The sequence below is a fragment of the Protopterus annectens genome, chromosome 7.part0 (genome assembly GCF_019279795.1).
Source record: "Protopterus annectens isolate FY-2018-M chromosome 7.part0, PAN1.0, whole genome shotgun sequence".
In the NCBI taxonomy this organism is placed as follows: domain Eukaryota; kingdom Metazoa; phylum Chordata; order Ceratodontiformes; family Protopteridae; genus Protopterus; species Protopterus annectens.
In genome coordinates this window covers 1,043,322,933-1,043,346,277 of record NC_056739.1, presented here as the reverse complement: position 1 = coordinate 1,043,346,277, position 23,345 = coordinate 1,043,322,933, and the positions used below count along the sequence as shown (strand labels likewise).

General features: G+C 38.1%; 1 protein-coding gene across 1 annotated transcript in view; it reads left to right on the top strand.

The window, feature by feature from the left end:
* Nucleotides 1-23,345, top strand: part of LOC122806131 (YEATS domain-containing protein 4-like) — a 460,120-nt gene that overhangs the window by 9,347 nt on the left and 427,428 nt on the right. The gene's annotated exons all lie outside the window — the stretch shown is intronic.

The window sequence follows — 23,345 nt, the reverse complement described above, 5'->3', positions numbered from 1 at the left end:
CATACCTAAAGGGATGTACTCTATAATAGGTCTAATGAGTGACGAGTAGAGGGTAACAATGACCTCTTTTTTGTGATGAAGTGTGCCACGTAGAAGGATTTCCTGACTACTGTGGCGCTGGGATTATCAAAGGAGAGACTACTGTCCATCTGTGTCCCAAGGTCTCTTATTACACTTTCGGTGTTAAGTAGACTATCGCCTATGTGGTAGTTCATGGGTACAGAGTTTTTACCAAAAGGGATGACAATGCACTTTTTGGCATTGAGCTTGAGGCCATGGCTTTGACACCAGGCATCTGTCTCAGTGAGGCCCTTTTGTAGGATGTCCACATCGTTAGGAGTTTTGATTATGGCTCCTAGTTTGCAGTCATCTGCGAACTTCATTAGCCAAAGACCTTCTGTGTTAGCCTGTACTTCTGAGAAGTAGATACCAAACAGAAGAGGACCCAGGACTGAACCCTGTGGTACTCCACTTGTCACTGGTCTGAAGACAGATTTGGAGTCTGCTACTTTTACAGTGTGGGTTCTGTCAGTGAGCCAGTTGGCAATCCATCTTGTGACATAGGGATTTATACCTAGTTTAGTGAGTTTATCTACAATTCCAGAGTGGAGGATGGTGTCAAAAGCCTTGGCGAGATCTAGGTAGGCTGTGTGAACCACCTTATCCTCATCTAGGGCTTTGGTGACCACTTCGAGGAAGTCTGTCAGGTTTAGGAGACATGATCTGCCTTTTACAAACCTGAACTGGGTAGGGTCCAGAGTTTGGAGATTACCAATGTCATTGTTTATAAGTTCCATGATGATACTTTCCATAGCCTTGCAGACCAAGCTCGTCAGGCTAATGGGGTGGTAGTTCCCGGGGTCCGTGGTGGCTCCCCCTTTGTGGAGTGGGATAACCGTCGCTGTGCACCATTCAGTGAGCACAAAGCCTGAGGTGAGGTTACGATTGAACTTGGTACTTAGGTTGGGTGCCAGTTTGTTCTGTAGTTCATGTAGAACGCAGTCTGGGATGTTGTCAGATCCCATGGATGCTGTGTTCTTGGCTTTGAGGAGTGTGGTTTTTACCTGTGCAGCTGTGATTACGGGAACTTTATATTCTTCCGGTATAGAGATGGGCCCTTTAGGGGGTGAGGGGGGGTAAAGTTATCACTGAACTTATCTGCCAGGATGTTGGCAGTATCAGTTGGCATAGCTCTCAATCTTCCATCTCCAAAATGAGGAACACTAGTCCTCATAATGTGGAACAAATGGGCAAAATTTGGAACACATACTATTGGCTTACTAACAACTTTAACTAGGAAGGTCATAGGATGGTTAAAACATGCTGGTTTTACTTATAAAGAAGATCTTTTAATGAATTAATATGATTAATTTCTATTTACAATGGATTTCACTTAAAAAATTCCTAACACTGAATGTGTGACAGAGTCTTTCAATGTGGAACTTTGAGGAACTTCAAGGAACGTGAACGTTTTTAAGACCCCAAATGAGGTACATTCCTCATAATGAGGTACACTTGAGAGGTATGCCAGTTGGTACTGTATATTTAGTGCCATTGTGCTGTAACTCAGAGCAGATCTGAGTGTTGCCATTGAGATTCTTGACATAGCTATAGAATGCTTTGTGGCTGTCTTTAGAATCAGTGGCGATTTTGTTTTCGTAACTAGCTTTGGAGGATTTTATGAGGGATCTCAGCTTTTTACTGAGGCTGACCAGGGAGTTCCTCCAATCATGGGATTTTACTCTTTTTTGCAATAGTCTCTTTCTTCTGTTGTAGAGTTTGTTTATGGCAGGGGACCACCAGAGTGGCTTCCTTTTTTTGGAGGATAGCATCTTGGTTCTGTTAGAGATTGCACGATCCATGCACTCGTGTAAGTGCTTACAAGGTGCATTTGTGTTAGATTCAGCAGTAGTATCTCTATTGTCCATCCGCATGGGTGTTGTGAAGTTTGCCACTTCTGTCTTAAGAAGCATGAAGTTTGCTTTGGAGAAATTTTTTACGGGGGTGGGATGTGGATATCTAGGGTGATTAGCTTGTGGTCAGATCTTATCATCAGTTGTCTTAAGAAGCCATTTTTGACTGCTAATAGTGAATATTTTGGTCACATTACATTCTACTCCTCCCTGCCACTTTTGGGCTTAGAGCATGTTAGAAATCCTCAATACAGCCTCAGCTGCAATCAAGTGTGCCTATGGTAGGCAGATTCTGCTTGCTGACAGGCAACAAAAGTACTTTTATTGTCTTGAGCCAGATTAAGGCAACACCTTTGTATGTTTACCCTGCATTTATTTTAAAGACACAATAAAAAGGCGTATAAAAAGATGTGACAGGTCTTTTTAATGTCTGTGTCTCTTTCTCCCTTTGAATCATGTTATACTGCTTATGGATCCACTCCCATCTCTATTTCTTCCTCTTCTTAGACCTGAAAAGATAGACATAGGTTCAACGAATACAAGAAAGGTGAAGACCATAAAGAATGTAAATTTAAAAAAAATCAGAATTTGGTTTATTTCATAAACATCAGATGAGAGAAAAGTTAGAAGAAATAAGTCTGATATGAAGGCTTCAGTCATTAAAGCAGATAGGGAATTCGAAACTTAAACTGTTTTCTTAAACCATTGTGAAATCCCCCACTGGATATCTGTCTCTTTTGGAGAAAGAATCAACCTTTTCCTCCCCACCATTCATTGTACTGATTTCCTTATTTATCATAAACTGACTACAGTTGTTAGCATCTATAAAAATACTGGAGTGTAAACCCCCTTCATATAGCCAGATCCCTGCCTCATGATGTTGGGGTTTTAGGGGGTTGCTTAAGCATAACTGGTTGTTCAACTGTCTTTTTTACTGGTGTAATAGTCACTGATGTTGGTTCCATTCATGATGGTACTGACACTGACCCTGCCAAACATAATCTTTCTCTTTGTACAGGTTATAGCAGTCCCACACACATCAGTAGAACTGATATTCTGGCACTGATCCCACTAGTTTTGGTATTCTTGGCATCAGTCTCTCCATTGCCAGTTTATCACCTGGTAGTACAGATGTTGCATCTTTATCACAGCTTTAAACTATTATGCTGGAGTTGGTGCTACTAATGTTAGCTGTGCAGGGACTACTTAGTTCCCCTGTTGACGCTGTTGGCCCATCTTATCTAGTTAATGTTTTGCCTTTTACCACTCTCCTGCAGTTGAATACAAACACACACACACACACACACACACACACACACACACACACACACACACACACACAAGCGCGCGCGCACACACACACACACACACACACACACACGCACACAAACTCTGGCATGCTACCTCCAAGTAGTTTCATTTCTAAGACCAGCTCATTCCAACTAAAACTGAGGTTCTTTCTGATAGGAAAATGACTGTTAAAATCTTCTGAGTTGAAATTAGTCCTAGCTAAAAGACAAAAAAAGTGCCTCAAGTGAAACATGTCATTTAGATCCCTAACTGGCAAACTCAGTAAGCAGAATAAAAACTAGAATGAACAGCAGATGCAGGGTGGTATCCAACGAGACGGAGCCCGAATAATGAAAAAATTATTTCTTTACTCAATCCAATGATAATCCTTAACTGGATTTCCTCACTATGGATATGGAAGAGGAGGAGGATGGCTGTATTTCTCTGTCTCCTCTGGATGATCCAAGATTTGAAGAAATAATGTAATTTACACCATAGATAGAAAGATTACCATCCTTTCTTAGAAAGGTCTAAGAGCATGTAGGTTAACCTAGTAGTCCTCCTGGTTAATTCCCTCCAAGGTGAACATTCTGCAAAAAGCCACCAACAAAGCATGCTAAAACCTAGATACAATGGCGCTTGTACTGAAGGAGGCCAACCAGATTCCTGTAGAGGGAGAATCAGGGGTAATTAATTGGTTTTGGAAAGTTCATGAATGTGTTCTCCATGTTCTCTACCTTGTGTGCGAGACTGCTCAGTTTCCTTACCTCCCTGTTGTACTTTCACTGTTACTCACTGGGTAAGTTACACCGTACAGCAGCTGGATTGTGTGAAAGCTCCTATAAAAGGCTATTAAGACTAATGTGTTTATTTCTATTACTTTACATAACTGCACTGTATTATGTATAATGTATAATGCTTGGAGGTGACTGCATGATCTAGGATAACAGTATACCAGCAGTCCTGGCTGCAACTTATGACTTTTGCTGAGGAGAACAAGCTGACCTTCACTGTCTCTCTGTCTCTCTGTCTCTCTCCAAAGGTTTGGACTTGATAGACAAATACTTGAAGGGAATGAAGGAAAAGAAAAAGCAAACCCTGACAGATGCAGGAATATGTTTCCATCTTCCACAACATTCATTTGCTAGAACACAGGGGAACCCAGACTAACCATGGCTTTAGTGCAGCTCACAGCTACAACAAGGACCTACTAGGAGTCAGAAGTCCTGTTCCAAGGATGCCATGATCAGCCCAAGGCAGATCACACCACTCCTAACTCCTTCTTTAGTTACCTTTCTTTAGAGGAATTCAGGGAAAGTTCTGTATTCCATCATAGAAAAGGATCACCAAGAAGGTATGGATTGCACAGACAGTATCTCAAGGATAAGCTATTCCATTTCTCTCCTTCAGTTACACAACTGGAGCCCCTGTCAAAAATATCAGAAAGGAAGGAAGGAAGGAAGTGAAGAAGGCTGTCAAAAAAGAACTACCCAGGAGATACTGGTACACTAGCAAGGACTTAGATTTTATTCCAGATTTTTTTAGTGTCAAATTCAAATTCAGATTTATTACAGTGCTTAGAAATATGTTATTTATGTAAAATTTGTTTACCAGGGTAGAACACCGATCAAATAATAACCAGTTAATTTCCAATTTCAACCTTTAAGCTGGGTCTCTGGTAAATCTACTCCATTTGGTTTAGATAATCTTCCATCAGGCAGTAAATTTATTGGATCACTTCTCAGCCTTTTGGTCAAGATCAAGTGTAGAAATTTGCAGAATAACAGAGAAAAGAGTGTAACAGAGAAATCACCATATCAGCTCATTTATGCAATGTTAATCATGTCTGTCATGTCCACTCATATGCAGTCCTGTCAGGGGGCTATTACAATCAACTTATGCCCACATGCCAGCATATCCCAGATTCACGCTAGGAACTTCTAACAGTCCCAGGGAAGAGAAATACAAAGTCTTTGGGGGCTGTGTGGGAGCAGAACTCTTTCAGACAGAGGGGATCCATGTTATGTTGAGCTAGATAAACCAGCACAAGAACTCTGATGGCAATCTGGGAAGCAGTGCAAGCTCTGTAGGACCAGTGTAATATTATGGCATAATGTAGTACCAGGAAATAGATAGGCAGTAGAATTTGTGCTAGCTGTAATTGATCAAGTTTCATGTTTGGAAGCACTAGATAAAGGAAATTACCATGATCAAGACAAGATGAGACTGAGGCATTCATCACTACTCCAAAGTCCCAAGGTGGAAGTAAATGTTTGATGTGTGAAATGTTTTGCAATTGGAAACATGATCAATGGATACCAGAAGTCAGTCCTGAGTGTCAAACTGCTGTCAAAATCAAAACCAAGATTCCTTACCTTCTCAAACAAAAACTATACTTAGTCACTATGGCACATTATGGTGAGATTCCAGACTAGGAAGTTTGACTGCATAAGAGTGGGTTGAATAGCTATGGCCACCAACGTTGATGTATTAAGTCTCAGGTGATGACAATTCATCCAGTTCTGGACTCATTCCAAGTTCTTGCTCAAGGATTTCACAGCAGCAAATTGTGCTAAGGAAAACAAAGGAATAGTTGGGTATAACCAGCATAGCAATAATACTAACCCAGCAGTAGCATGTATAAAGAGGACAGCAGAGAACCAAAACTGATCACCAAGGGACACCAGAGATGACACAGTAACTGGATGAACAGTGAATGCAAGAAGTTATCTACTCAGTATACCCAGAAATATTGGAGACAAACCAATCCAGAAATGTATCTGAAACCACACCTTACGTCCACAGATGAGCTAATAAGATTTTGAAGTCCACTGTATCAAATGCTGAAGAGAGATCAAAAAGGCCAAGAATAGGAACATTGATCTCTGGCTAAGAGAAGATCATTTGCAACCTTAGTAAAAGCTGTGTCAGAACAATGCCAAAGAAGTTGTGTCAAAGAAGATAAGGGACCTCAGACATTTTTTGGATATTAGCAGTTTCAGTCAGCTCACCCAAAAATAGTTCTTCAGCATGGTTGTCCTTCAGTCTCTCCTCCCTAGCTTGTTTTTAGGAGACTGGGTAAGCTGTTTGGATCTTCAGGGTACATGAGCATATGTACAGAAGTTAGTTATTATCTATTCCAAACTCTCCTCTTCAGTTGCATTGCACCCCTTAAGTTACTTACAGTGTACAAGTCAGTAGTGGTATCCCACCTTTGAATGTGGGATACCAGGATATTTCCTTGCCTGTATGTCTAACTCCTGGCTGCACTCTTTAGAGACAGTTTTATCAGGTAGGCATTCTCTACTTGATTTGTTTTACCTCTTAGGATTAACAGTAAACCTAGAAAAGACCCAGCCAAATCTATCTCAGGTGTTAACCTTTTACAATGCTCCCTAGAAATGAAGACTTGTCAGACCTTTTTTGCCCCTAGAAAAAATTCAGCCAGTTCTCACATGCGATGCAATCAAACATCCCAGAACAGCTCTGTACCTTCAAGCAATAGGCCTTATGGTGACATCCATTTTATGCTTTCACATGCCAAATACTGATCCCAATATACATGCTTTCCTAGTATCCCATTTAAAATGCCCAAAGACTTGCAGGTCCTCGACCCTTTCAGAGGAATTTTACATGACTATAACTTCACAACAGGGAGGTATATATTCTTACCACTTGTGCATACAGGCCCTGAGAGTCTGGGAGTTGACCATTTATTCACACTGATATTTGACAGCCACTCATGTTCTGGAGGGAACCAGATGCTTTTTCAACAGGTTGACTCACTGCCTGTTGATGTCTCAGGAAAGGTCCTGGACCTAGCAATAACAGACTAATATTTGTAGATGTGTGGCAGCCCATGTCATGAGTTCTTTCTCATCCCACCACCCCTAGCAGGCAAAGTCAAAATGCAGTGGTGAGCAAATGGCCACAGGGATTTCTTTAATAAATTCTGATGGTTTTTGAAGATTTTCTACCACATTAAGTACCATAACATCTGCATATTTATTTATTTTTAAACACCTTTATTAAAATATCACTTAAGACCTAGACACACATACATTAATAGAAAAGAAAACAAAATTATTAACCTTTTCCATGTACACATACTATACTTTACATGTTTTCTTTCTTTATAACAGCTGTCATTCAGTCCAGTGTTACTTAAAGCACTCAGTTCCTGCCTTCCATTAAAACTCACTCCTCCTGAACATTATTCTGCATGTAATGCTCCCACAAATTCCATTTATTTCTGCTACTTCTATTTTCTAAAGATCCCTCTTCCAGTTATTTTATTTCTTTTATAATATTCAATACTTCAGATGTAGTTGGTTTAGATTTGATTTCCATTTTCTAGAAATTGCTTTTTTGCCAGCCAACATAATTGAACTTAATGACACTTATACTATGATCAGGCAGTTCAAATCCTATTCTCAGATCAAAAGAATCATCTCCTTGGTTCCAGCCATTTGTTCTCTCAATATTTCTGAGAAAGTACTCTGTACAGATTTTGTTTTAAATCTGCCAACTCACTGCACTCCCAGAAACATATTTATAGTTAACTCTTTCTTCTCAATCACACCTCCAACATTTGCTGTTTGCCTGAGGAAATATTCTTTGAAGTCTGGTTGGGGTATACAAAGGCCTATACAAATACTTTCAAGCAAAAATCCTAAACCATCTGGACTTTGCTGCATACTTGGGAGTCATACATATGTCCTCCCATTGCTCCCTCGTAAATTGCTTTTCTAGTCACTCTTCTCGTTCTTTTCTAGCCTCCTGTGATTGATTCTTACAGGTATCATGCAATATTTTATATGCCTTACTAATTATCCCCTTTTAACAGTAGCTTCAGTTCTATAGACACGCATCTGGAATGTTTCTCCCCGGGCCTCCACTGAAAGTTGGCTTCATCCCAAGTTGGACTTTCCCAGTAAACAAATGTTAATAAATAAATAAATGAATGAATGAATAAATAAATAAATAAACAAATACATATATTTGACTAAAAACTCTACCAGAGCAGGTGTTTCACTTAGGACTCCTCTATCCTTTTCTCTTTGCCTATACTCAGATATGAATCCCTGATATGGAAGGTAGTCTCTAACCTGCAGTCCAAACTTTTTCTTGACATCCACCCTCTCTATTACCTTTCCCTCTCTGGTTACTTGTTCCCAACACCTTGGTTCCTTTGCCATTTTTCTCCATAAATTCCAGTCCCCCATTGCCTATTTTATGAACCCTACTTGCAGTCCTCCCTATTGGCAAAATCTATTTTCTCCATTCTTGTGTTGGGTTAGTTGTTCGAATACTCTCTGCAGCTTAAATAATATAATATTTTCTATGGTGGTTATTATTCTCCTTAAGGATCTGTATCCAAAATCCCAATCTCTCCATATTTCTTGAACTCCCCCCTGCTATATTATCATCCCTTTCCATGTTGAATTATAACCTTTTAATTGTGCTATGTACATGGACCTTAACTGTGTAGCTGCAAAATATTCCTTCAAATCAGGTAAACCTGAACCACCTTGTACTATTGAAAGGATCATCTTATCCTACTTAACTCTTGCTCTCTTTTCCTCCCAGATAAATTATTTTAACTCTTCATTAATTACTGTCTAAAACTTTTCTTCTGGTTGATAAAAATATGCCTGACCTGTGTATATAAAACAAACAAACAAACAAACAAAAAAAAACTAAAAAACATTTTCACTACTTATAGATTACTATCTGAATCCATAAACAGGAGCTTCCAGTTTCTCAGTTTTTGTGTTATCTTTTGTTTAGGCTGTTCCCACATATCCATATCTGTTGTAGATGAAGTCTTTTGAATCCATACTCCTAAATATTTCATCTTAACATGTCGCCATAAATATAGGTATTTATGAACCAAGTCATGAATGGATACATAATTTACAGCAATAGCCTTTGTTTTATCTTCATTATCATTAATGTTATATCCTAAAAAGACTTTTGTCCTTTTTTGGATTTATCAAGTATTTGAATTTCTGAGTCCCTTATTTTCTTTGCCAGTGGGTCTAAATATAAAACAAATAACAAGGGAAAAGAGGGCACCCATGTCTGGTACCACTATTCAAGCACAACTTATTGTAGAGGATCCCTCTCACTTTAATCCTTGCCTCAGATCCCTCATATATCCTTCTAAGTAACCTTATTATTGTATCATGGAATGCAAATGCTTACATTGTCCTACTTATAAAACCACAGCTAAATTTGTTGAATGCTTTCTCTGTATCAAAACTCACCAACAACAATGATACTTTCTTACATTCTGCTTCCCTCTGGATCGTAATTGCTTTACTAATGTTGTCAAATGTTTGCCTCCCCTCCACAAAACTATACTGATCTATATTTGTCGATTCTGGCAACATCTTTGTCATTCTTTCAGCTAGCATAGACATAAACAGTTTATAATCATGGCTTAAAATTGAAATGGGCCTATATGAGGCTGGGTAACCATTGTCTTTGTTTTAGTCTTGCTGTGCTCATGTACCTTACCAGGATGATTTGGAACCTTGAAACTACTACCATGCATATAAGACACCTGGTTTATAGACAACTTATGTACAATTTACAAGTCCCTTGCACATCTCTACTATCTTACCTACATTTCCCCCGAGATTTCTCCCTTTTTCCTCCATTTTCCCTAAATACTCTTTTTTCCTTCATATCTCTTCCCACTTTCACACCATTTCCCCCTACTTCCTTACCATTCCTTCTTTTCTTCCATTCTGTAACAGAAAGTTATATTATTTTAATGCTGGATAAAGTGAACATCACTGTCAAAGATCATTACATTAATATCTTATGTCCTTAGAATTCTGTATAGTAAACCATTAATATATGTTGTTTATATTCTTAATTGAGTGTTTCATTAGAACCCTGTAGATAAGACCATTATTGTACATCGTCTCTTTTCTTTGTAAAGTTTACCTTAGAACTCTGTACATTAAAACATTAATGTATGCATTTTGTTCATTGTTTGCAGCTTTCCTCATTGGTCCTCTGCTGAAAAGGGGCTTTTCTTGCCCAGTATGACTATTCTGGTCAACAAAAATAAATAAATAAATGTATAAATGAATAAATAAATGAATTAATTAATTAATAATCATTGAGTAGGCAGAATTGTAATACATAACTGGTGCATGTTAAAGGACAAAATCATACATTCTGCAACCTTTTCTGCTAATATCATAAGCTTATGAAGTGTTGCCTATGTATGTAGCACTGCACAATATCACAATAAACCAACTAAGCATATTCAATACCCAACATCAGCACCAGAAGAAGTGGAAGTATCAACAGAAATGAACACTGCTCTAAAAAGTGAATACCTCAACTTCACATTTTAGATTAAAAAGTGTTAAATAAACCATTTTGCTTAGTAATACAAATAGATGTAAAAAAGGAAGCAGACAAATTAAATGGGATCAATTTCCTGTTGACCCTGTACATACTCATCACAGGGATAAAACCTGTTCACTGTGCAACACTATCCAAATACTCTCCTTAAACATAATATTCTTAACCTCTTACTGAAATAACAAAACATTTTTTATACATAACTGCTGCCTGTACAATCCACTAAGTTGCACGTGTGCTTTCTCCTTAGTATCTTCCACCTCTTTCAAATCTTAGAATGTATATGTATAAATGTAACTACTTTGTGTATAAATGTAAAAAGAAATATTACTATTGTATGTGTATCAATGTAAATAGAAATGTAACTACTGTGTTTGACTGGAACTTAGACTAATGCAATGTAAGCAAATGGAGCTTTATCCCTGGGCATCCACTAAAAATGGGTATTACCTAGTCAGGCTTTCCTGGTAAATAAAGACAAATAAATAAATAAAATAAAATAATAAAAATTTCTATAATATAAAAATGTGTTTCTTTTTTGAATGCATCCCCAGACGTAAAAAAAAAAAAATGTACCATTAGACATAAAAATTAAGGGGACAGGTCAAATGAAGCCAGCTTCTACAACATAAAAAATCTGCTTCTTGTCTTCAGTTTATCCCAGATTTAAAATATATAAAATATGGAAAATCATATACTACAAAGTATAATACCTAATGTCAAGAAGTTATACTTCCTGATGTATGTATGAATAATTATGACCTCTTAACATTAATTGTTGAGATTGCACTTCTTACACCCTTCTCCAAAGTATAATTTCCTGGCAACATTGTTGAACTAGCTATTATTCTCTATAATAATTACCCCTTGCTGTGCATTACCACTGAAAAAAAGAAAAGGCATTTGCCACTGCCAAATGTTGCCTTGCAGTGCACTGATATTATAGTATTAGGGTATAATGGAGTGATGGGATCACAGGGATTATAGGAAATGCAAGGCTCTTTGATCAGAGGCCAGAGGCTATCAGTGCCTTGCCGATAACCACCCTCAGACTCTACCAAGCTTTTCAAGGAGGTCAAGGCCTGTAAGACCTTGAGTGTATTTTATGGTACCCATCCAATTATCAAAGGTATGCTTGAAGATAGACAAAGTCACACTGCTTGACATGCAACAGGAGTGTATTCCAGAGAAAGGAGAAGTGCTAGGTGATAAACCTTTCTCTCCATTAGTTTTATTCCTTGATGTAGATTCAGATCTCTTTTTCTAGTACTGGCTGTACTGTCTGACACATCAAGAACAAGGAAGTCTCAGATAATGGGATCCCTGAGGCTTAAGATTCTTTTTGATAAGATCATCTGTCGTCTTTTGAATTTTTTTGATATGTCTAGTGAGATACATGCCAAAGGCTGCATTATATTCTCTAAGGGTTCTAACTAAGGTAGAATACTTGGGGACAATACTTTTTTTGGTTTTGGAAGAGCTGGTGTTGGTGGGTAACTGTGATATATAGAAGGAGTCCCTGACTAACTGTGATATATAAAAGTATTTCATGACTACAGTTGCTATATGGTGATCAAAGGAGAGGGAGCCATCTACCCAGGTGCCCATGTCTCTGATGACAAACTGTTAAGGAATATCACATGATGGCTTGAAATAAAAAAGTATTTGTGGATATTAAGATGGCAAGATCCACATATCTATGAAATACTTCATTATAGGCCGAGTATAGGGTGGAACTCCTCATCACTTTTGTATAAGAAAAATGGAAACTCTTACAGCATTTAAGTAAGGTCTGGTGAATTGGTTAGGCACTAGAGTTTATGATCTTACCTTAATTGCTGGCAAACTCTTTGAAGATCTTTCTTAAGCCCTAAATTTGAATGTAAAATACATTGAACAGTTAGCTTGAGCCCTTTCTCAGTTCCCTTTCCCAGTGCAGCATATGTTAACAAGTGACTGTTCCACTTGAAGGAAATTTGTATCATTTGTTAATTTGATAACTATACCCAACTTGTGCATTAAACTTACCCAGCTAGTGATGAGATCACAGCAGTAAATGCCAAAAGGAAGGGACCCAATATGCACCCCTGGGTAATGCCACTAACCACGTTTTCCTTAACTGAGGAGGAATCACTGACCATGACAACATGCACTCTGCCCTTGCGTCAATTTGCAATCCATCTTACTACATAAGAATATATGTATTTAGCTTGTTTGCAATTCTGTGGTATGGTATGGTATCAGATGCTTTCCAGGTAGGCAGTTTGAACATTGAGACCACTGTCATAAGTTGTGTGACATTTTCAAAGAAGTTCACAAGTTGAGGAGGCATGGCCTACCCTTAAGAAATCCAAATTGTTGTTGATTGTGTCTGATTAAATTCTCAATGTTTTGGTTTATGAGGTTAGTGATGATGCATTCCGTAGCATTATGCTATGAATCCAAATTTTCATTGATTTCTGTTACTGAATCTTGGTAGCATGAAATATTGCTCTCCGTGGTTAGAACAGATATGACTGTTTCAGAACTGATTGCAGTGGTTTTAGTTATTTTTGCTATGAATAACATTTCTTCAAGAATTTTACTGGTAAGTAGGCTTAGGGAAACTAACCGGCTAGATCTATTGGAACAACATGAAAGGAATCTACTGAGCCTTACAGTGTATTGCAAAATCCAAAAACTCACAACGTTAGACCAACTTGACTATATTGACTGCCTCAAGAGTAGTTTGAACTTAGATTAATTATACTAGGTGATATTAATTTTCTTAATATCAACTGGCAAAACAACACGAAGACCACAGCAGCTAAAAAGGAATTTTATGACACACTTTGTTTAAATAACATTGAACAACTAACTGACTTTCCTGCCAAGCAGAACCACACATTCGACTTGTTAATAATCAATATTCCTAAGAAACTTTTCAACATTGTCCACCTCAATCCTTTGGGAGATTCTGAGCACTTGGTCTTCTTTTTTTCAGCACTGTTTGATCTGCTGACCATTACTCTAAAGTAAGTTATGACAGAATTAAGATGTTTAATCCAGACTTAATAACAAAGGTAAACTCAATTGGAAAGGATTTATTGAACAGTAACAAAGTAAGGATGGTATGGAAAACTTCAGTAGATAACTGTCACCAAAATTTAGACAACTGTAAGAACATTATTAGGGTTAAGAACAATAAAATCAGTCTTCCTTGGTGGACAAAATATTTATTTAAGTATGCTGAAAATTAAAAGAAGGAATACAAGGTTTGGAGGAAATACAGTACAGTGGCCATAAACAAAACATAACGTGGCAAATAGGAACTTAAAATGAAACCCTTACAGCAGGCTAAAGTAAGCTTTGCAAAGAAGCTCGGTGAAGCAGGTAATAATAGTATTTTTGTTTTTCTATATAAATAGAAACAAAAGGACACCTAATAGTAAAGGGCCTATAGTTCACAATGGACATATTATAAAGGCAGGGGTAATATTGTCAAATATCTTTAATGTACTTTTGATAAAACTAGCAATAACAGAATTTGTCATGAGGTAACAGAAAGGGATAAAACAATGAATGCTATGAGTGCACCTGTTTTTACTTCTGATTTAGGTTGGTTTTGCTGACTCTGGTAATGAGGTAGCAGAAGTAGCAGCAGGAATCAACAAAACCAACCTCAAATGGTTTTCTGAAATCAACTTGTCTGTATTTTTCTTGCAAAGTTTTCACTCTTCTTCCTTATTTTTTTACATTTAGAGTGACTAAATAAAAAGCATTCTTTATTAAAAAAATCTTTTTTTTATAGTTTTATTTTTTTACCCTTTAGTCTTTTAAATAAAATATTGTCCCTCTGTCAGAGGCAGGCAACATTTTGAGGCAAAATCAGTGGTATTTCAAAAAACATGGCCATTTAAAATTTGTGTTCATACAATTTATGTGTTGTCTTAGTAGCTATATTACCAAGTATGCATATTTTGTAATTTTTCTACAAATTAAGGATGTACATTTATTTTTTGTATGAGTCATAGCTAAGATGATTGGCTAAAACCCATTGTGTTGTTTACTCACATTATTTACATATATAACCAGTTAAAATGACTTGATGATTGTCATTGTTGAAGTGACACCTCTACCAATGTGAAAAAATGGGAAAGGGGGTGGTTGTAGACAAATGTATGGATGGATGAACGTGACTTGAAGTGATTCTATAGTAGTATTACTCACAGCACCTGGTTACCTCAAAACAGTATCATTAGTTTGGCTAGACACTGTTAGAGGCGAGTTATAAAATACACAGACTCAATCTCAGGGTTACATACCCCCAGAATTAAAATACCGACTTTAAAAGAACGATTTAGCCATTTTATGGGATAATTGTCAGCTTTCATTGTGGTTTGATTAATTTTTCATCATTACTTGTAAGCTAATCTACATCTATCTCCTTCCTTTTATGTACTGACAAGTATTTTATGCAAAGCAGAGCATGGAGTACCCATGTTAAATACTGTGTGCTGCAAATGAGTGATCCAGACCTGTAGAGTTTTCATTTCATATCCAGAACATTAAAATTAACGTTTAAAATGAGAAGTCAAGGATTGTTGTTTTTAGTATGGTGGTTACAATGTAAGAATGGACTTTAAAGATCACCTATTGGTTAGAGAACTTATGTGGCAGCTTAGTCTGAATGCACAAATATATCCTGGTTTAAATGAAGCATGTTCTGTTGTTTCAGTTCTTAAACTTAAAAGTTTGGATTGTTGATTACATATGTGTGCAACAATATGTGTGCAAAGATGTACACAGTGATGTATATATGAATATATATATATATATATATATATATATATATATATATATATATATACATGTGTGTGTATATATATATATATATATATATATGTGTGTGTGTGTGTGTGTGTGTGTATATATATATATATATATATATGTATCTATATATATATATATGTATATATATATATATATATATATATATATAATATATATATATGTATATATTGTTTAAATATATTGTTGATTTTTTTTAGATAAAGTCAATAATTGCATTTTCCTTTAAATTAATCAATTATTTTAAGTGTCATGTGATCTCAGTGTATTTAAGCAAGCTATTAACATTCACAGTAGTTCTGATGAAATCCCATTTTGGATGAAAGCGCTTAACTGCTGGATGTGTTTTAAATAATAAAGTGCAGTGTGAGTTCACCTTTTTGCCTACTTGGTTAATGACCTATGTAAACATTTCCAAGCAAAAATCCTACATATTCTAGATTTTGTTGCATATTTGGGAGGCATACATATTTACCCCATTGTTTCTTTGTCAATATCTTAGACACTCTCTTTTCCCAATCCTTTCCAACCTCCTCTGATTAATTCTTATAGTTATCATGCAATATTTTATATGCTGTACTAATTCTTCCTTTTTTAACAGCAACTTCTGTTCTAGATTCTACTAAAAATGGTACCAGTGCTGATCTTTCATTTAGAACCCCCCTATTTATTTCTCTTTGCCTATACTCTGATATCAATCCTTGATAGGGAAGGCAATATTTAACCTGCAGTCCAAATAAATTCTTGGCATCTTCTTATTCTTTTTTTTTTTCAAATGCCTTTATTGAATTATTATTAGTATTACCTTTCCCTCTCTAGTTATTTGCTCCCAATACCTTGGTTCCTTTGCCAGTTTTCTCCAGTAAATTCCAGCCCCCCTTGCCTATTGTCTGTATCCCTAATTGCAGTCATGCCTATCAGCAGAATCTCCTTTCTCCATTCCCCTGTTGGCTTAGTTCTTAGAATACTTTCTTTTTTTAACATCTTTAGTGAATTATCACTTGTGACATAAACAAATTTATAAAAAAGTAATCAAACTGTATTAACGAATTCATGTTTACAAACATTATACATCACATATATTGCTATTTATCATATAACCTAAGCAACATTACATAAATTATTCAATTCCTGCCCTTTCTTTTTTTTTTTTTTCAAAAGAAACATCTCTATTAAACCATCACTTACGACAGAGGCAATCGTACATTTATTTAAATGAAAACAAACCACATTGACGCAATCCTAGTTACAAGCATTTTACATTGCACACCGTACTGACACACTCCCAGTTGCAAACATTGCATCACTTATAATCTACCCAATCATTTTAAGTCAAATATTACATAACATATAAGTCGTGTCTTCTTTTAAACCTCATTCCTCCCCTGAATGTATTGTTCCCACAATTCCCATGCAGTTTGCTCCTACTCTTTTCTAAAGACCTCAATTCCAGTTGTTTTATCTCTGTTACTATATTCACTACTTCTAGTATAGCTGGCTTAGATTTTGATTTCCATTTTCTAGCAACTGCTTTTTTGGCAGCTACCACAATTAGACACAGCAAGGCCTTACCATGTCTTGGCAATTCTGATGCTGTAGCATAGCTCAGAAAAATCATCTCTCTCATCACACCAATCTGCCCACCAAGCATCTCTGACATTGCATCCTGCAGGGAATCCTTAAAGTGTGCCAACTCTCTACACTCCCAGAAAATATGTTCCCAATTATTTCTTGCTTCCCCGTCACACCTTCAACATTTGCTGTCTACCTGAGGACCTTAGCCTTTCCTCCCTACTGCCAGTCACCCTTGGAGTTCCTCAAGGGTCTATACTAGGACCTCTCCTATTTTCCATCTTCATTAATGATCTTCATACAGTCATCCCCAAAGCAACCTGCATTCAATAAACAGATGACTCTACCCTAATCTGCTCTGCCACCTCCCCATTAGACCTGCAGACCTTAACCCAAAATACTTTCAATGTAGTAGAAAACTGGCTCACTGACAGGCGTCTTCTATTGAATCCAAATAAAACAAAACTGCTACTCTTCATCCCCACCCAGAAAGCTACACTACCATCATTTACCATAACATCCAATAATGGCACAATAATTTCCCCAGACAGTAATACAAAACTACTAGGTGTAATTGTTGACAATAACCTTAAGTTTGACACCCACATTGACAAAACCATTAAAACAGTCAACAAAAAGCTAGGATCTCTATATAGGACTAAGGCATTTCTAACCCCAACTGCTAGGACAGTTATTGCCCGAACACATTTACTTTCAACCCTTCTTTATGCATCCCCAATCTATACAAACCTGAGTAAATCTGACCTCAATAAACTCAATAGCTGCTACAATATCATAGCCAGATTTGCCACAGGCTCGGCATATAGAACCCACTACTGTATTAACCTATGATCTCTAGGCTGGCTAGAATTTCCCTCTCAAATCCAGTATAACCAATTAATAATAGCCCACAAAGTCCTCTATCAGCCCGAAAGCAAGCCCATACTCAAAAATATAATTACCCCATATAGTAACCTAAAACACTCTGCTCTTCTGACAAAATGCTGGCACAAGCTGTTAAATCTAAAAACTCAGCAGGTGAGTCATTATTCTGCAACACTGTTGGTATAATCTGGAACTGACTCCCTGCCGAACTTACATCACTCCAGTCGATAAACCAATTTAAAACATCTCTCAAAAAATACCTAAAAGGTCACTGGCTGTGCCCCTGTACCAACACTGACTAACCAGCTCACCGCTTTCTTCACAACCTGGCTATCTGTAAAATAGTCTTAAAAGTCTTTAACAATTGACTATCATTCTCATATGTATTGTACTACTAAATGATTTGCTACCTTATTCAGCCTTGTACCACTAAAATGTCTAAGTTCGAACAAGTAAACTAATGTTAAGTTTTAAGTATGTATAATTCCAAGTTTTTAAGTATACATATAATCCTATAATTCTGTACTGGTATCTATATCTAACTGTATAAAACTGCTACTGTTAACGCTTATGTAACTATCCACATGTGGAGCCTTTCTCCCCAGGCCACCCCTGAAAATGGACCTGTGTCTAGTTGGACTATCCTGGTTAACAAATGTAAAATAAATTATACCTGTTGCTTGGGCTGCTGCAGAGAGCTTGACCTACTGCCAGCTGTGATATTGAGAAAAGTTAAGTGTTTATTCTCATTTTTGCCTGCATTTTGATTTAATATCTCTGTAATCTGTACAACTGTACTTATTCTTCTTCTTGTGTGTTATTGCTGTATATTCTCTTAGTGTTGACCTCAGCTGTAGTGAAATCCTTTGTCTGGAGGCCTTGTCTGTTTTCTTAGTGGCAGTAAATTTTCAGAACTATTTTAATCCGACCAAAGTATTCCTGCATCTGTATTGTTTGGTTTCTGTCCTGTGTTTTAAATCAGATATACCTGTTGCTCAGGCTGCTGCAGAGAGCTTGACCTACTGCCAGCTGTGATATTTTGAAAAGATAAGTGTTTATTCTCATTTTTGTATCCATTTTGATTTAATATCTATGTAATCTGTGCAACTGTACTTCTTCTTGTTTGTCCCCACCCACCCTACCTGTTCTTGTTTTGGTGTTAGTGTTGGTGGCTGTGGAATTGCCAGCCCCTCCCTTAATTCTCTATTTGAACACTTCTCCTGAGTCCATCTCATTTGCTCACTTAATCGAATACAGTGAGATCATATTCTGAGTCTAGTGTTCACGCTACACAATACAGAGAGAAGATTTGAGAAGGCCAACCCACTTAGGTTCTTCCTTCATCTCTCCTTGCACTTTACTAACAAAAAAAAAAATAATCTGCTTTTACTGTATTTGTGATTCCTCCTTCTTTATTTTGCTTTTGCCTCTTCTTAGAAGTACTCAATTTTATTTATTCTGCTGCACTTATTGCTGCTTGGTAGTAGTCTGATTAAATTGTAACTGTTATTTTAAGTCATTTGGTTTTAAGCCAGTTGTTTTACAATAAGAAGGTTTGTGGTCTGCACTGTTGTAGCAGGACAGGTAGCTTACATCCTTCTAAGCTGGGAATTGTTGATTGAAAGCTCAGTGCCTGCTATTCTAAAAGTGCATTAGTTCTGGTTTAAGCACTTGGGCTTCAGGCCAGTTATTCTACATTAAGAAGGTTTGTGGTCTGCACTGTTGTTGGAGGAGAGGCTGGATTCTGCCTTCTGAGCTGGGAATTTCTGGTCACAGGCTTATTGTGCCTACTTATTTGAACTGTTTCTTTCTGAAATTGGTGCGCCTTGTTGCTGTAGCATAGGACCAGATTCAGGCCTGCTGAATCTAGTTTTGTCTGTATAACTTGAGCACTGATCCAGGCCATCTTTTTAGGAGAAGGTTCTCCTGCACCCTAATAGCGCGAGTGTGCAGTTAGAACTTGTCTGATTGAAGATTGCTGGAACAGGGCCAGTTTTGAGTTTTTTTCTGGTTAATTGGTTAACTTGTTTAAATCAGATTGTTCGTTTTCTATTGTTTTACATATATATATATATATATATATATATATATAAAAATTGCACTTTATTCATCTGCTTTTACTGTAGTTGTGTTTTGTCCTACTTTATTACTGGGGACATTGACTACAAATCTGAACTGAGATATATAACAATAAGCATCTTTTTATGCGCATTTAAAGTGTTTTTTTGATTGCATCTGCTTTACTTTCTGAAAAAAAAAAAAAAAAAAAAATATATATATATATATATATATATATATATATATATATATATACTTGTTTCCCGCCTTTCTAGGCTAGTATAGTCCAGTTTTCAGGTTAGTGCTGAATTCAGGGCTGTGTAACAGATCTCTGTGTTTGCTCATACCTTACTTGGATAGAAGGAAGTTTCTCTGTTCACAGAGGGGAACTTTGAGCAGCCTATCTGTCCCTGGAGGAGTGGTTTCAGGTCAGAAAGTAGTAGTTTATTGGCCATTTTGGGCTAATTTCTATCTCTTTCATTTCCCTGCTATAAAAAACACATTTTCCCGGTTTTGTGCACCAGGCAGCGCAGGTTAGCTAGGGTATAACTATTCCCGACTCCACAACATCTCCTCTTCAATTTTTCCCTTGGAACTAGACAAACTTTCAACTTAAGCATTCAAGCCATTCATTTCTCAGCCCGGCACTTTCTCAAAACTCATAGCAAGCACTTATAAACCCTAGAACTACAGAAGGACAAGGCTCTCTAGTCGACCTTACCAGCCATTCAGTAAAACAATTTACTGTACCTATCCAGGCATGTCCAAAGGGCAGTTTCAGGTGTACTCTCCAGTCCAACTGGTGAATCTGGGCATTTTCAGGCAATGTAACAACTGCCTCATGTACACAGACAACCCTCTCCTCCTACTACCAAACTATAATACATGCGAGAGATGCAATTATACAGCCAAACTGGAGGCTAAGCTCTCTCAACCCAAGACTGGATCAGACAGTCAAGAGGAAAAGGGAAATACTGGCATCACACCACCAGTCTCACATAGACCCAATAAACCAGCACCTGTAAAAAACACACATAAATACACGAAAACATACTCGGAGGCTCTAAACAAAAATCTGCAAAAGCAACAGAGCCCTCCAAAGCAGACATCCAAGCAACCTCCACCCCCCAACACAAACCATGAAACACATACTTCACAAAACCAGTTTGCCATGCAATCACAGCCCTCAAGGCAAAATAACATACCCAACATACTAGTAATAGGTGACTCTATAGTCAGGCACACTGACGTCCCACTCACTAGGCTGAATAAGGAGAAGGTTACTGTTAGCTGCCTGTTGGGTGCCAGGATCCGCCACATAACACAAGCACTCAGGTCACTCCAGAACAAGTACAAATATGACTCTGTCATTGTCCATGTTGGTGTGAATGACCTGAGCCGTTCCTCCCTGGACTACATGAAACGAGACATGGAAGAGCTCTCTGATCACGTAGCCCAGGCCGGTATGACCCTGACTAGCATCCTGCCCTCACCAAAAATGATACCACGGTATAAAGAAAAAATTATCAATTTCAACAATTGGCTAAGTTTCTGGTGTCATTCAAAGGAGATCCAGTGTCTGTCTGCCTGGGATGACATGCTCGACAAGCCACACTGCTTCGCTAGAAATGGCTTGCACCTGTCACCCTTAGGCTTTCAAATACTGGCCAAGGCTCTTGCCACCCCCATATTGACTTTTTTAGGCAAGGCTCAAAAGACAAACCCACCGCCACAAATAGCACAAGTAACAAAAATCTGAAGGTAATACTACTCAATGCCAGAAGTCTAAACCTCAAAATGCACGCACTCGAGGCACTCCTCAGTATGGAGAAAATCGATATATGTGCAGTAACAGAAACCTGGTTTAAGGCTCCAGAGAGTACCCCAGCACTACCAGGCTACAACTCATACCATACATTTCGGCCACAGAACCTGGACCAAAATACAAAAGGCAGGGGAGTATCCATATTCATTAAGGATACCCACACCTCCAGGTTAGTGGCACAGCACGATGCTTCAGAGATTATCCACGTGCAACTAACAATGGGCAAACCTGCAATTCAAATTGTAGCTTGCTACAGATCACCCACCATGTCCCAGGACCCCCATTCCCCATTTCTGAAACACTGGGTAACATAAAGGTCCTAACAAACACCCTAATATTGGGTGATTTCAACTACCCAAACATTAACTGGGTGAACTACTCAAGTACTAACTGCCTTGCCCAACATTTCCTAGAATTTATAAACTCAAAAGCCCTGGAACAACTGGTCAACACTCCCACCAGAGGTGACAACATATTGGACCTGGTCATCACCAACATGGGCGACTGGTGCTCCACACCGGAGGTCAACCCCTCGGTGGTTAGATCTGACCATAAACAAATCACTTTGGATATCCACATTCTGCCCCCACCCCCGGACAAGGAAACCACCGTGAAAAACTTTTCAAAAGCAAACTTCACGTTACTTAAGATGGAGATGGAAAGTTTCAAAGCCCCCGTGCTAAAGGATAACGCTGTCCAAGCTGCAAAATCCTTTACTAATGGATTCCACGGGCACCTACAAGAATGCATGGATCATGCTATCCCAAGCAAAATCAAGACTCACTCCTCCAAAAAAAGGAAACCAGTCTGGTGGACCCCTGCCATAAACAAGCTATACATTAGAAGGAGGAAACTAGTACAGAAAAGAGTAAAATCCCAAGAAGGGAAGACATCCCTGATCAGTATCAGCAAGAAACTACGATCCCTCATAAAATCGTCCAAGGCGAGCTTTGAAAGAAAACTTTCCAAGGACTCCAACGATAACCACAAGGCATTCTTTAGCTATGTCAAGAATCTTAGTGGCAATGCTCAGATCTGCTCAGAGTTAGTGGAGAATGGCACAAAATACACTGAACCAACCGATATTGCCAACATCCTGGCAGACAGGTTCAGTGCAAACTTCACCCCCCCTCTCACCCCCAAAAGGGCCCATAACCATACCAGAAGAATGTAGAGCCCCTGAAATCACAGACACTCAGGTTAAAATAGCCCTCTCTAAAGCCAAAAACACAGCATCAATGGGACCGGACAGTGTCCCAGGCTGCGTCCTGCATGAGCTCAAAGACGAATTAACCCCTCATCTAAACACACTGTTCAAACTGAGCCTCTCCACAGGTTACGTACCCATAGAGTGGTGCACAGCAACAGTTATTCCACTCTACAAAGGTGGAGCCACAACAGACCCCGGGAACTATCGCCCTATAAGCCTGACTAGCTTGGTCTGCAAGGCTATGGAGCGCATTATCATGGAACTCATTAACAGAGACATTGGGAACCTCCAAACACTGGACCCTACCCAGTTCAGCTTTGTTAAGGGCAGATCATGTCTCCTAAACCTGGTGGATTTCTGTGAGACAGGTACCAAG